Genomic DNA, 13,935 nt, shown 5'->3' with positions numbered 1-13,935 from the left:
ACTGCTACTAGTGGGCAGCAGCTCTCATTATAGCACCCACTAAAGTGGCATTTTAAAACATGTCTCAGGATTTCCACTGCAGTCTGTAGTGCAGTTTTAAATTGTCATTTCAACCTGGTAAAATGAAACCTTTTGCCAGTCCTAAACCTTCGTTTTTAAAACTTACAAGTCACACCTAAGGTAGGCCCTAAAAACTCATAGGGCAGTGCAGGGTGCATGGTATTTAAAATGTAGGATGTGTGGGTTTAAGTTTTACTTGTTCTGGCAGTGAAAAACTCCTAAAGATATTTTCCACTGTTGTAAGGCCTATCTCTCCCATTGACTAACACTGTGTTGCCTTATTACATTCAATAATTGCTAACTTTAGACTGGGAGCAGGTAGAAAAATACTTCTTGGTCTCTTTTGACCTGTAATTTAAAATCCTCCTCAATTGTAAAGTCAGAATTAAAGTTACAGTTCCCCCAAATCACCTGTGCCTTTTGCCAGTAGCCTGGGTCAAATGACTCTACTGCTGTGGGTTGTGTATTGTTGGCAGACAGTGAGACAAAGGAATCCTTGGTAGGTACTGCGTAGAACCTCCTGCCAGGGTGGCTGGGGAGGGTGTGTACCTAGCCCTACTTGCACTTCAAAGAGCTTTGCCTCCAGCACACAACAAGCAACCTTACACCAGTTCTGCCCTTGCAATTGTCGCCCTAGACAGTTTGGACCAGGATCAGGAAGGAAGAAGGGGATTCAAAGGGGGCACCTTCACCCAAACGCTGTCACTAGGGGGGGGGGGGAAGCTTGCACTATCAGACCCCAAATCTGATCACTCCTGGATCTGTGAAAGATGTAGAAGAAGGGCTGCCCAGCTGCCTTGCTGCCCTGCTGCCAGAAGTAATAACTTGCTGCTGGAAGGTCTGCTTTGCTGCCCTGCTGTCTGAGGAAAGAAGACTGGACATGCTCCTTTGAACCTAGGACCACTAGAGTGACTCCAACGGCTAGTTGACTAGCCTCCTGCAAAACCTACAGGGACACAACAAGCTTCCAGAAGCTGTGAACACTGCTGCTGGCCTCTGCTGGAGTGAGTCCTAACCCCCCAGATTCCCCCAAGTGGTGCTCCCCGGGCCCAGGGACCCTCAGAAGTGAGGTTGGTGGTGCTGCGTCTACCTAATGCTAAAAGTTGGGACTTAGAAACTTTTTCAACAAAATCTGCCCAGAGAACTGATAGAAGGGCAGGACCTTCCTGCCAGCTGATCTACATTCAGCCTGACTTTGCAGTAGCTCCCACTACATTCTTCTCCACAGCAGCAAATTATTTGCAGCGAGGCCTCGACAATGTTATCTGGCCTTGTGGAGTCCACTTAGGCTACAGCCTGCAGCCTCATCCAACTGAAGGAATCCAACTTCCAAAAATCGTCTAAGTCTGAAGGCAAAAATCTTCTCAGCAACCTCGTCCAGTGGCTACCTGATGAAGGCGACTTCCTCATGGGTACAGCCTGCTGCCTCGCCCTGTTGAGGATTCCATCTTCTCAAGAAATCTTCAAGAAATTTTCTAAATGCGAAGGTAACATTCAGACTGTGATGAATCTGGTGCCTATAGCCGACCCGCAGTCCATCTTGGTTGACTTTAACTTGTGACATTGTCTCGAACTTGTATGACTCAATGCCCGTGGTTGGCGCTTTGTTATTTTTGGCACTATTTTTGACTGAAACTTTAAAAATTCATAACTTGTATTCTACTGATTGGATTTAATTTGTTTTGGTGTCATTTTATTTATTAAAATGTACTCTATATATTTTCTAAGTTTGTTTGCCGTCTATTACTATTTGAGTGTTGCACAAATACTTTTCGCATTGCCTTTCAGTTACGTCTGACTGCTTTTGTGCCAAGCTACCAGAGGGTTAAGCATATGTTGCAGTATCTTCAAAAATATGCAAAATTTGCTAATTTTGTGTGAAAATTATTTTTCATAATTAGTGTTTTTATTGATGCATAGAGTTGGAAATAATGAATTAAAGATGCTGCATTTGAAACAACTTACCTAGGTCACATACAAAAGTAAATAATGAAAATTAGTTAATTCACATTTTTGTGCAAAATAACATTACTTTTAAAATCGATGTAGTTTCTTGTGATCTGTTCAACTTGCTCTGGCTCATTCCCCTCCCAACCAGGGTCCCGCTGCAACTCATCTCTCCCCTCGTCTTCGCAGAGCACCAAGTGAATGACGCCAATGTGATAGCAATGTACAAGGTTGTTAGAAAGCATGTATTGTTAATGAAGCTCTCATTGTGTATTCAACATATCATTTTCAAGGACTTCCATTGGAAGTGTTAGTGTGGATGTGCAAATTCTATAAGCCATTGTTAGAGGGATGTTTCATTTTGTGTTGATCAACTCCCAAAATAATTACAAAAAGGGGGTGGTGATGGACAGAGTATCTGAGTTAATCAGAACACTCCTACCCAGTCAACAGATCAGGGCTTGATCCATCACCGTTTTTTAGCTCACTGCACCATCCCAGTTCAGAACCTGGCTATATGCAAATTAGTCTGTCCCTGGCCCAGTGCATCATGGGAACAGGGCAGACCAAACTACCAAGCCAATTCTTCACTAGAAAGGAAACAAGCTTCCGGGGACCGGTTTCTGGCATTACAGCCGTCTTCGGCCCGGCTTGCTTGAATCCTGATGGTGCAATGAGCAAGGGACTCATGTCTGAGCATACCCTTCCACACTCATGGTGGCCAAAATAATTACAAAAAGGGGGTGGTGATGGACAGAGTATCTGAGTTAATCAGAACACTCCTACCCAGTCAACAGATCAGGGCTTGATCCATCACCGTTTTTTAGCTCACTGCACCATCCCAGTTCAGAACCTGGCTATATGCAAATTAGTCTGTCCCTGGCCCAGTGCATCATGGGAACAGGGCAGACCAAACTACCAAGCCAATTCTTCACTAGAAAGGAAACAAGCTTCCGGGGACCGGTTTCTGGCATTACAGCCGTCTTCGGCCCGGCTTGCTTGAATCCTGATGGTGCAATGAGCAAGGGACTCATGTCTGAGCATACCCTTCCACACTCATGGTGGCCAAAATAATTACAAAAAGGGGGTGGTGATGGACAGAGTATCTGAGTTAATCAGAACACTCCTACCCAGTCAACAGATCAGGGCTTGATCCATCACCGTTTTTTAGCTCACTGCACCATCCCAGTTCAGAACCTGGCTATATGCAAATTAGTCTGTCCCTGGCCCAGTGCATCATGGGAACAGGGCAGACCAAACTACCAAGCCAATTCTTCACTAGAAAGGAAACAAGCTTCCGGGGACCGGTTTCTGGCATTACAGCCGTCTTCGGCCCGGCTTGCTTGAATCCTGATGGTGCAATGAGCAAGGGACTCATGTCTGAGCATACCCTTCCACACTCATGGTGGCCAAAATAATTACAAAAAGGGGGTGGTGATGGACAGAGTATCTGAGTTAATCAGAACACTCCTACCCAGTCAACAGATCAGGGCTTGATCCATCACCGTTTTTTAGCTCACTGCACCATCCCAGTTCAGAACCTGGCTATATGCAAATTAGTCTGTCCCTGGCCCAGTGCATCATGGGAACAGGGCAGACCAAACTACCAAGCCAATTCTTCACTAGAAAGGAAACAAGCTTCCGGGGACCGGTTTCTGGCATTACAGCCGTCTTCGGCCCGGCTTGCTTGAATCCTGATGGTGCAATGAGCAAGGGACTCATGTCTGAGCATACCCTTCCACACTCATGGTGGCCAAAATAATTACAAAAAGGGGGTGGTGATGGACAGAGTATCTGAGTTAATCAGAACACTCCTACCCAGTCAACAGATCAGGGCTTGATCCATCACCGTTTTTTAGCTCACTGCACCATCCCAGTTCAGAACCTGGCTATATGCAAATTAGTCTGTCCCTGGCCCAGTGCATCATGGGAACAGGGCAGACCAAACTACCAAGCCAATTCTTCACTAGAAAGGAAACAAGCTTCCGGGGACCGGTTTCTGGCATTACAGCCGTCTTCGGCCCGGCTTGCTTGAATCCTGATGGTGCAATGAGCAAGGGACTCATGTCTGAGCATACCCTTCCACACTCATGGTGGCCAAAATAATTACAAAAAGGGGGTGGTGATGGACAGAGTATCTGAGTTAATCAGAACACTCCTACCCAGTCAACAGATCAGGGCTTGATCCATCACCGTTTTTTAGCTCACTGCACCATCCCAGTTCAGAACCTGGCTATATGCAAATTAGTCTGTCCCTGGCCCAGTGCATCATGGGAACAGGGCAGACCAAACTACCAAGCCAATTCTTCACTAGAAAGGAAACAAGCTTCCGGGGACCGGTTTCTGGCATTACAGCCGTCTTCGGCCCGGCTTGCTTGAATCCTGATGGTGCAATGAGCAAGGGACTCATGTCTGAGCATACCCTTCCACACTCATGGTGGCCAAAATAATTACAAAAAGGGGGTGGTGATGGACAGAGTATCTGAGTTAATCAGAACACTCCTACCCAGTCAACAGATCAGGGCTTGATCCATCACCGTTTTTTAGCTCACTGCACCATCCCAGTTCAGAACCTGGCTATATGCAAATTAGTCTGTCCCTGGCCCAGTGCATCATGGGAACAGGGCAGACCAAACTACCAAGCCAATTCTTCACTAGAAAGGAAACAAGCTTCCGGGGACCGGTTTCTGGCATTACAGCCGTCTTCGGCCCGGCTTGCTTGAATCCTGATGGTGCAATGAGCAAGGGACTCATGTCTGAGCATACCCTTCCACACTCATGGTGGCCAAAATAATTACAAAAAGGGGGTGGTGATGGACAGAGTATCTGAGTTAATCAGAACACTCCTACCCAGTCAACAGATCAGGGCTTGATCCATCACCGTTTTTTAGCTCACTGCACCATCCCAGTTCAGAACCTGGCTATATGCAAATTAGTCTGTCCCTGGCCCAGTGCATCATGGGAACAGGGCAGACCAAACTACCAAGCCAATTCTTCACTAGAAAGGAAACAAGCTTCCGGGGACCGGTTTCTGGCATTACAGCCGTCTTCGGCCCGGCTTGCTTGAATCCTGATGGTGCAATGAGCAAGGGACTCATGTCTGAGCATACCCTTCCACACTCATGGTGGCCAAAATAATTACAAAAAGGGGGTGGTGATGGACAGAGTATCTGAGTTAATCAGAACACTCCTACCCAGTCAACAGATCAGGGCTTGATCCATCACCGTTTTTTAGCTCACTGCACCATCCCAGTTCAGAACCTGGCTATATGCAAATTAGTCTGTCCCTGGCCCAGTGCATCATGGGAACAGGGCAGACCAAACTACCAAGCCAATTCTTCACTAGAAAGGAAACAAGCTTCCGGGGACCGGTTTCTGGCATTACAGCCGTCTTCGGCCCGGCTTGCTTGAATCCTGATGGTGCAATGAGCAAGGGACTCATGTCTGAGCATACCCTTCCACACTCATGGTGGCCAAAATAATTACAAAAAGGGGGTGGTGATGGACAGAGTATCTGAGTTAATCAGAACACTCCTACCCAGTCAACAGATCAGGGCTTGATCCATCACCGTTTTTTAGCTCACTGCACCATCCCAGTTCAGAACCTGGCTATATGCAAATTAGTCTGTCCCTGGCCCAGTGCATCATGGGAACAGGGCAGACCAAACTACCAAGCCAATTCTTCACTAGAAAGGAAACAAGCTTCCAGGGACCGGTTTCTGGCATTACAGCCGTCTTCGGCCCGGCTTGCTTGAATCCTGATGGTGCAATGAGCAAGGGACTCATGTCTGAGCATACCCTTCCACACTCATGGTGGCCAAAATAATTACAAAAAGGGGGTGGTGATGGACAGAGTATCTGAGTTAATCAGAACACTCCTACCCAGTCAACAGATCAGGGCTTGATCCATCACCGTTTTTTAGCTCACTGCACCATCCCAGTTCAGAACCTGGCTATATGCAAATTAGTCTGTCCCTGGCCCAGTGCATCATGCATCATGAAGACGCCTGAAATGGCAGAAACCGGTCCCCGGAAGCTTGTTTCCTTCCCAGTGTAAGAATTGGCTTTTGTAGTCTGGTCTGCCCTGTTCCCATGATGCACTTGGCCAGGGACAGACTAATTTGCATACAGCCAGGTTCTGAAACTGGGATGGTGCAATGAGCTAAAAAACGGTGTTGGATCTAGCCCTGATCTCTTGACTGGGTGAGAGTACTCTGCTTAATTCAGAGACTCTGTCCATCACCACCCCTTGTTGTAAATAATTTTGTCCACCCTAAGCGTGGAAGGGTATACTCAGATGTGAGTCCCTTGCTCATTGCACCATCAGGATTCAAGCAAGCCGGGCCGAAGACGCCTGAAATGGCAGAAACCGGTCCCCGGAAGCTTGTTTCCTTCCCAGTGTAAGAATTGGCTTTTGTAGTCTGGTCTGCCCTGTTCCCATGATGCACTTGGCCAGGGACAGACTAATTTGCATACAGCCAGGTTCTGAAACTGGGATGGTGCAATGAGCTAAAAAACGGTGTTGGATCTAGCCCTGATCTCTTGACTGGGTGAGAGTACTCTGCTTAATTCAGAGACTCTGTCCATCACCACCCCTTGTTGTAAATAATTTTGTCCACCCTAAGCGTGGAAGGGTATACTCAGATGTGAGTCCCTTGCTCATTGCACCATCAGGATTCAAGCAAGCCGGGCCGAAGACGCCTGAAATGGCAGAAACCGGTCCCCGGAAGCTTGTTTCCTTCCCAGTGTAAGAATTGGCTTTTGTAGTCTGGTCTGCCCTGTTCCCATGATGCACTTGGCCAGGGACAGACTAATTTGCATACAGCCAGGTTCTGAAACTGGGATGGTGCAATGAGCTAAAAAACGGTGTTGGATCTAGCCCTGATCTCTTGACTGGGTGAGAGTACTCTGCTTAATTCAGAGACTCTGTCCATCACCACCCCTTGTTGTAAATAATTTTGTCCACCCTAAGCGTGGAAGGGTATACTCAGATGTGAGTCCCTTGCTCATTGCACCATCAGGATTCAAGCAAGCCGGGCCGAAGACGCCTGAAATGGCAGAAACCGGTCCCCGGAAGCTTGTTTCCTTCCCAGTGTAAGAATTGGCTTTTGTAGTCTGGTCTGCCCTGTTCCCATGATGCACTTGGCCAGGGACAGACTAATTTGCATACAGCCAGGTTCTGAAACTGGGATGGTGCAATGAGCTAAAAAACGGTGTTGGATCTAGCCCTGATCTCTTGACTGGGTGAGAGTACTCTGCTTAATTCAGAGACTCTGTCCATCACCACCCCTTGTTGTAAATAATTTTGTCCACCCTAAGCGTGGAAGGGTATACTCAGATGTGAGTCCCTTGCTCATTGCACCATCAGGATTCAAGCAAGCCGGGCCGAAGACGCCTGAAATGGCAGAAACCGGTCCCCGGAAGCTTGTTTCCTTCCCAGTGTAAGAATTGGCTTTTGTAGTCTGGTCTGCCCTGTTCCCATGATGCACTTGGCCAGGGACAGACTAATTTGCATACAGCCAGGTTCTGAAACTGGGATGGTGCAATGAGCTAAAAAACGGTGTTGGATCTAGCCCTGATCTCTTGACTGGGTGAGAGTACTCTGCTTAATTCAGAGACTCTGTCCATCACCACCCCTTGTTGTAAATAATTTTGTCCACCCTAAGCGTGGAAGGGTATACTCAGATGTGAGTCCCTTGCTCATTGCACCATCAGGATTCAAGCAAGCCGGGCCGAAGACGCCTGAAATGGCAGAAACCGGTCCCCGGAAGCTTGTTTCCTTCCCAGTGTAAGAATTGGCTTTTGTAGTCTGGTCTGCCCTGTTCCCATGATGCACTTGGCCAGGGACAGACTAATTTGCATACAGCCAGGTTCTGAAACTGGGATGGTGCAATGAGCTAAAAAACGGTGTTGGATCTAGCCCTGATCTCTTGACTGGGTGAGAGTACTCTGCTTAATTCAGAGACTCTGTCCATCACCACCCCTTGTTGTAAATAATTTTGTCCACCCTAAGCGTGGAAGGGTATACTCAGATGTGAGTCCCTTGCTCATTGCACCATCAGGATTCAAGCAAGCCGGGCCGAAGACGCCTGAAATGGCAGAAACCGGTCCCCGGAAGCTTGTTTCCTTCCCAGTGTAAGAATTGGCTTTTGTAGTCTGGTCTGCCCTGTTCCCATGATGCACTTGGCCAGGGACAGACTAATTTGCATACAGCCAGGTTCTGAAACTGGGATGGTGCAATGAGCTAAAAAACGGTGTTGGATCTAGCCCTGATCTCTTGACTGGGTGAGAGTACTCTGCTTAATTCAGAGACTCTGTCCATCACCACCCCTTGTTGTAAATAATTTTGTCCACCCTAAGCGTGGAAGGGTATACTCAGATGTGAGTCCCTTGCTCATTGCACCATCAGGATTCAAGCAAGCCGGGCCGAAGACGCCTGAAATGGCAGAAACCGGTCCCCGGAAGCTTGTTTCCTTCCCAGTGTAAGAATTGGCTTTTGTAGTCTGGTCTGCCCTGTTCCCATGATGCACTTGGCCAGGGACAGACTAATTTGCATACAGCCAGGTTCTGAAACTGGGATGGTGCAATGAGCTAAAAAACGGTGTTGGATCTAGCCCTGATCTCTTGACTGGGTGAGAGTACTCTGCTTAATTCAGAGACTCTGTCCATCACCACCCCTTGTTGTAAATGATCAACTCCCAAAGGCAGTTGCTGAGAAGGAAGATAGAAGATTTCTCTAACCTTAAAAAATGGGTTAGTGCTAAAATATTCAAAAATTCACATTTTTGAACAATTTTTTGCCTAAACCTCAGTCTTGTATGCTTCCAATATTTTATTCTGGCTTAACCTTGCTAAGCTGTGTTATTCTGATTAGGAGAAATATCTCTACCTGCTAGATCACCTGGAGAGGCTGGAGCCGAATTACTTTAGATAAATTATAGGGTGATCAAATATTGCCATTCAGGTGATCATTGGGGTTTGGCTAGCAAACACAGGTTAAGTTAGTGACCATTTGTGGTTTACCCTGACAAGGATTGTGGTTGTTGCCTGAGTGAGGCTTCCACCTCCTTCAACCAATAACTAGGCCTGGATGGTAAATTCCGTTCCGCTTGCGGAATTTAGGTAATTTCGCATTCTGCGGAGAACGCGGAATTGCCAAAAATCCAGCGATCCGCGGCTTCGCTGAATTTTTTGCTTGTTTGGGCTTTCGAAATGCGTGTTCATGAGATATTTCCCCCGAGCACGCACACAGGATTCGCGAACTGGAAAAAAGCATCGCGAACGTGCGGAACAAGCAATTCCACGTATTCGCGGAACTCTGGTGCTTGTGGAGATTTTTTACCGTTTCGCAGAGCTTTGTGTAGCGCGACTACGCAAATTCCGCCCACCCCTACCAATAACCCAATTTCTTACAGCTACTCATAGTCCTGGGTGTAAACTCTGTTTTTAAAATGGTGTGCACACCGAATATCGACTCCAGAATATCAATGGGACACAATATCAAGAGCAACATATTGAGAAAAAAATCAACAGGCAAGTCTAGATTTTCTATACCTAACTCCACATATATGTGCCTATGCAGTACACATATCTTCAAGGTAGCTAGATGTGGATACAGGAATAGTACGTCTATAATAGGTTGATATTCAGCAGTACAATCATTTAAAACCAGATAGGTGCAAGTTCAGGTTTCAAATGCCACGGCCTGTGGATTATCACTTGCGAGATTTGGATCACAGCTACACACGCTGATGCTTCCATCTTGTAAATATCATATGCGGATTCTCGAAACGGGAAATGCAAAATGCGATCTGCCCTGCATCTATTGTGATTTTTGGGGGCTCTTCAAGCATGGAATTGCTCTCTCGGATTCGCATATTTAGAGCTTGTTGTAAATTATGTATGAGGAAGAGTGTGAAATGTCATATACACCCTTGAAAGGTGATAGAATTGCAATGAAAGTACTAGCTGTCACTGAAAACCTTTGCCTGAATAATTTACCGGCGTAAACACAGTCACTTATTTCTACATCAGAGCTTCTTGCCTCTGAGTCAGGAGTTTGGCCTTGGGTAGTGGAGTTGGCACTGTAGTTGCAGGTTAACTCACCTTACCAAAGAGTAGATAGGAGTGAGAAACCCTGGGTATATGCAGATAAGCAGAGTGTAATATGCTATTTATTACCCTTGTTCAGTGTGTGGAAGGCCCTGCCTCACAAGAGTTGCTGCTGCAAGCCAAACACCCAAGCCCAATGGAGCTTTACATACAGCTTACTGTACTTGTAGTTTGGTTATGCTCAGTGCATTTAGGACAAAGGCCATGCTTGTAACCAGAGCATGTGTAGAGTACCCTGGCAGCTTCATTTACGTTATCAAAGCTGTATCTTGTGATGTCATCTGTAACATCTTGTGTAAAGTCACGAGGAGTACACTGGGAGGGGGTGTGGCTGTGCTACTCACAGTAAATGTATAATGTTAGTGATTTTTAGGTTTTGCGTAACTGTAGAGTCGTTTTACTCTGTCAAGTGATTGAAGTAAGCTTTCTGAGCCATTATAAATAGTGTATTCCTAAAGTCAATTATACAACAATGTGGAGATAAGATGGAACAGCTGGAGTGTGATTGAGCGATGGAACAGTTGGAATGTGATTCAGTGATGGAGCTCTAGGAATGAGATTTAGCGATGGAACAGCTGGAGTGGGATACAGTGATGGAACAGCTGGAGTGTGATTTAGTGGTGAATCAGCTGGAGTGTGATTTAGTGGTGAATCAGCTGGAGTGTGATTTAGTGATGGAACAGTAGGAGTGTGATATAGTGATGGGACATCTGGAGTGTGATTTAGTGGTGGATCAGCTGGAGTGTAATTTAGCGATGGAACAGCTGGAGTGCAAGACAGTGATGATACAGTAAGAGTGTGACTTAGCGTTGGAACTGTAGGAATGAGATTTAGCGATGAAACAGCTGGAGTGCGATACAGTGATGGAACAGTAAGAGTGTGATTAGGGTTGGAACTGTAGGAATTAGATTTAGCGATGAAACAGCTGGAGTGCGATACAGTGATGGAACAGTAAGAGTGTGATTTAGCTTTGGAACAGCTGGAGTGTGATTTAGTGATGAAACTGTAGGAATGAGATTTAGGGATGGAACAGCTGGAGTGCGATACAGTGATGTAACAGTAAGAGTGTGATTTAGCTTTGGAACAGCTGGAGTGTGATTTAGTGATGGAACTGTAGGAATGAGATTTAGCAATGGAACAGCTGGAGTGTGATTTAGCGATGGAACAGTTGGAATATGATTCAGTGATGGAGCTCTAGGAATCAGATTTATTGATGGAACAGCTGGAGTGGGGACACAGTGATGGAACAGCTGGAGTGGGATACAGTGATAGGACATCTGCAATGTGATTTAGTGGTGGATCAGCTGGAGTGTGATTTAGTGATGGAACAGTAGGAGTGGGATTTAGCGATGCAACAGCTGGAGTGCGATACAGTGATGGAATAGTAAGAGTGTGATTTAGCGTTGCAACTGTAGGAATGAGATTTAGCGATGGAACAGCTGGAGTGCGATACAGTGATTTAACAGTAAGAGTGTGATTTGGCGTTGGAACAGCTGGAGTGTGATTTAGTGATGGAACTGTAGGAATGAGATTTAGCAATGGAACATCTGGAGTGTGATTTAGCGATGGAACTGTAGGAGTGAGATTTAGCGATGAAGCATAGCTGTGTACTTTAGTGACGGAGCAGGGAGTTTGTACTTCAGTGATGGGAGAGCAGGTGTTTTCTTTAGTGATGAGTTATGAACTGTGCACATTAGACATGGAACAGGAATGTGCGCTGTAAGAAGTTTCTGATTGGCAGATGAAGAAGTCCCTCCGGTTCACGCTAGGGTCATAAAACGGGGCTAATACAAATTCTGAAATTATTTTATTTATTTATTTATAACATTTATAAAGCGCACTGTTACCAGACGGTGTCCTGGCGCTGAATTATCAGCTGTCCGTCTGCTAATATCACCCCATAGAGCAGTTCTTTGAGTAGGAAGGCACTCACAGGTACTCAGTGCCTGCACTTTTAAAAAAAAAAAGGGAGAGTACCTGCTCATTTTAGCACGGGTGCAATGCTTTTAATGGGAGAGTGCCTCCACTTTTCAGTGGTGCGCGGTCACTTTGGGACAGTGAGTACCTGCACTTTCACACTTCTATTCCCAGCGCTGCTCTAGAGTTTGTCTTCTCAGTAAGTGTCACCGACGGGGGCCAGGCGGAAGCAGTCATGTCTGTTTGTGGCAGGGTCACGGCGGGTGACATTTCCCGGGCGCAGTGAGTGTTTTAGGCGTCCTGCGAGGGTAGGGCGCCAAAACTCCCTTCGCGGCGCTAAAGCCTGTCCATCACCCGGGCCTTGACACCTCACATTTCCCCCGTTTCATCCGGTTCCTATCAGTCGCTTTGTTCCTCGCTGACTGCCAGACTTCATTTCCTGACATTTCCAATGTATTTGGCGAAAGAGAGAGAATGCGTCCTTTATCTGGCGCCCGAGCCCAGCGCTAAATCCCTTCAAATCGCACTTTTAAGAAACGGAGCCGAAATCAAGTTGTCAGGACGGATGGGGCTCGCGGAGGCATCTTGTGATTTATCTCGATGCCTGTATCTGCAAATGGAAAATATAAACATGACATCTCTCGTCCCATCTCCCCCATCCGTCTCCGTCTGCGCCATCCCTCTGAGCTGTTCTCACTCTGAGGCGCGCTGCGGCCGCCTACAGCCTCGCGGCCTCAACGCCGGATCTATCTCTGCTTCCCCCTGGCCCATTCAGTGCATGCAGCATATGTCCATACCTCAGCCTCCTCTGTCTATGCAGACAATCTCCTACCTCCCCCTCCCAGTGTATGCAGCATATGTCCATACCTGAGTCTCCTCTCTCTATGCAGACTACCTCCTACCTCCCCGTCCCAGTGTATGCAGAATATGTCCATATTTCAGTCTCCTCTCTCTATGCAGACTATCTGCTACCTCCCCCTCCCAGGGTATGCAGCATATGTCCCTACCTCAGCCTCCTCTCTATGCAGACAATCTCCTGCCTCTCCCTCCCAGTGTATGCAGCATATGTCCATACCTCAGCCTCCTCTGTCTATGCAGACAATCTCCTACCTCCCCCTCCCAGTGTATGCAGCATATGTCCATACCTGAGTCCCCTCTCTCTATGCAGACAGTCTCCTACCTCCCCGTCCCAGTGTATGCAGCATATGTCCATACCCCAGCCTCCTCTCTATGCAGACAATCTCCTGCCTCCCCTCCCAGGGTATGCAGCATATGTCCATACCTCAGCCTCCTCTCTCTATGCAGACTATCTCCTGCCTCCCCCTCCCAGTGTATGCAGCATATGTCCCTACCTCAGCCTCCTCTCTATGCAGACAATCTCCTGCCTCCCCCTCCCAGGGTATGAGGCATATGTCCATACCTCAGCCTCCTCTCTCTATGCAGACTATCTCCTGCCTCCCCCTCCCAGTGTATGCAGCATATGTCCATACCTCAGCCTCCTCTCTATGCAGACAATCTCTTGCCTCCCCCTCCCAGGGTATGAGGCATATGTCCATACCTCAGCCTCCTCTCTCTATGCAGACTATCTCCTGCCTCCCCCTCCCAGTGTATGCAGCATATGTCCATACCTCAGCCTCCTCTCTCTATGCAGACTATCTCCTGCCTCCTCCTCCCAGGGTATGCAGCATATGTCCATACCTCAGCCTCCTCTCTCTATGCAGACTATCTCCTGCCTCCCCCTCCCCGGGTATGCAGCATATGTCCATACCTCAGCCTCCTCTCTCTATGCAGACAATCTCCTGCCTCCCCTCCCAGGGTATGCAGCATATGTCCATACCTCAGCCTCCTCTCTCTATGCACACAATCTTCTGCCTCCCCCTCCCACGGTATGCAGCATAT

This window comes from Lissotriton helveticus, chromosome 5_1 (assembly GCF_964261635.1).
Source record: "Lissotriton helveticus chromosome 5_1, aLisHel1.1, whole genome shotgun sequence".
Lineage (NCBI taxonomy): Eukaryota > Metazoa > Chordata > Amphibia > Caudata > Salamandridae > Lissotriton > Lissotriton helveticus.
Note: the sequence above shows the minus strand (reverse complement) of the source record.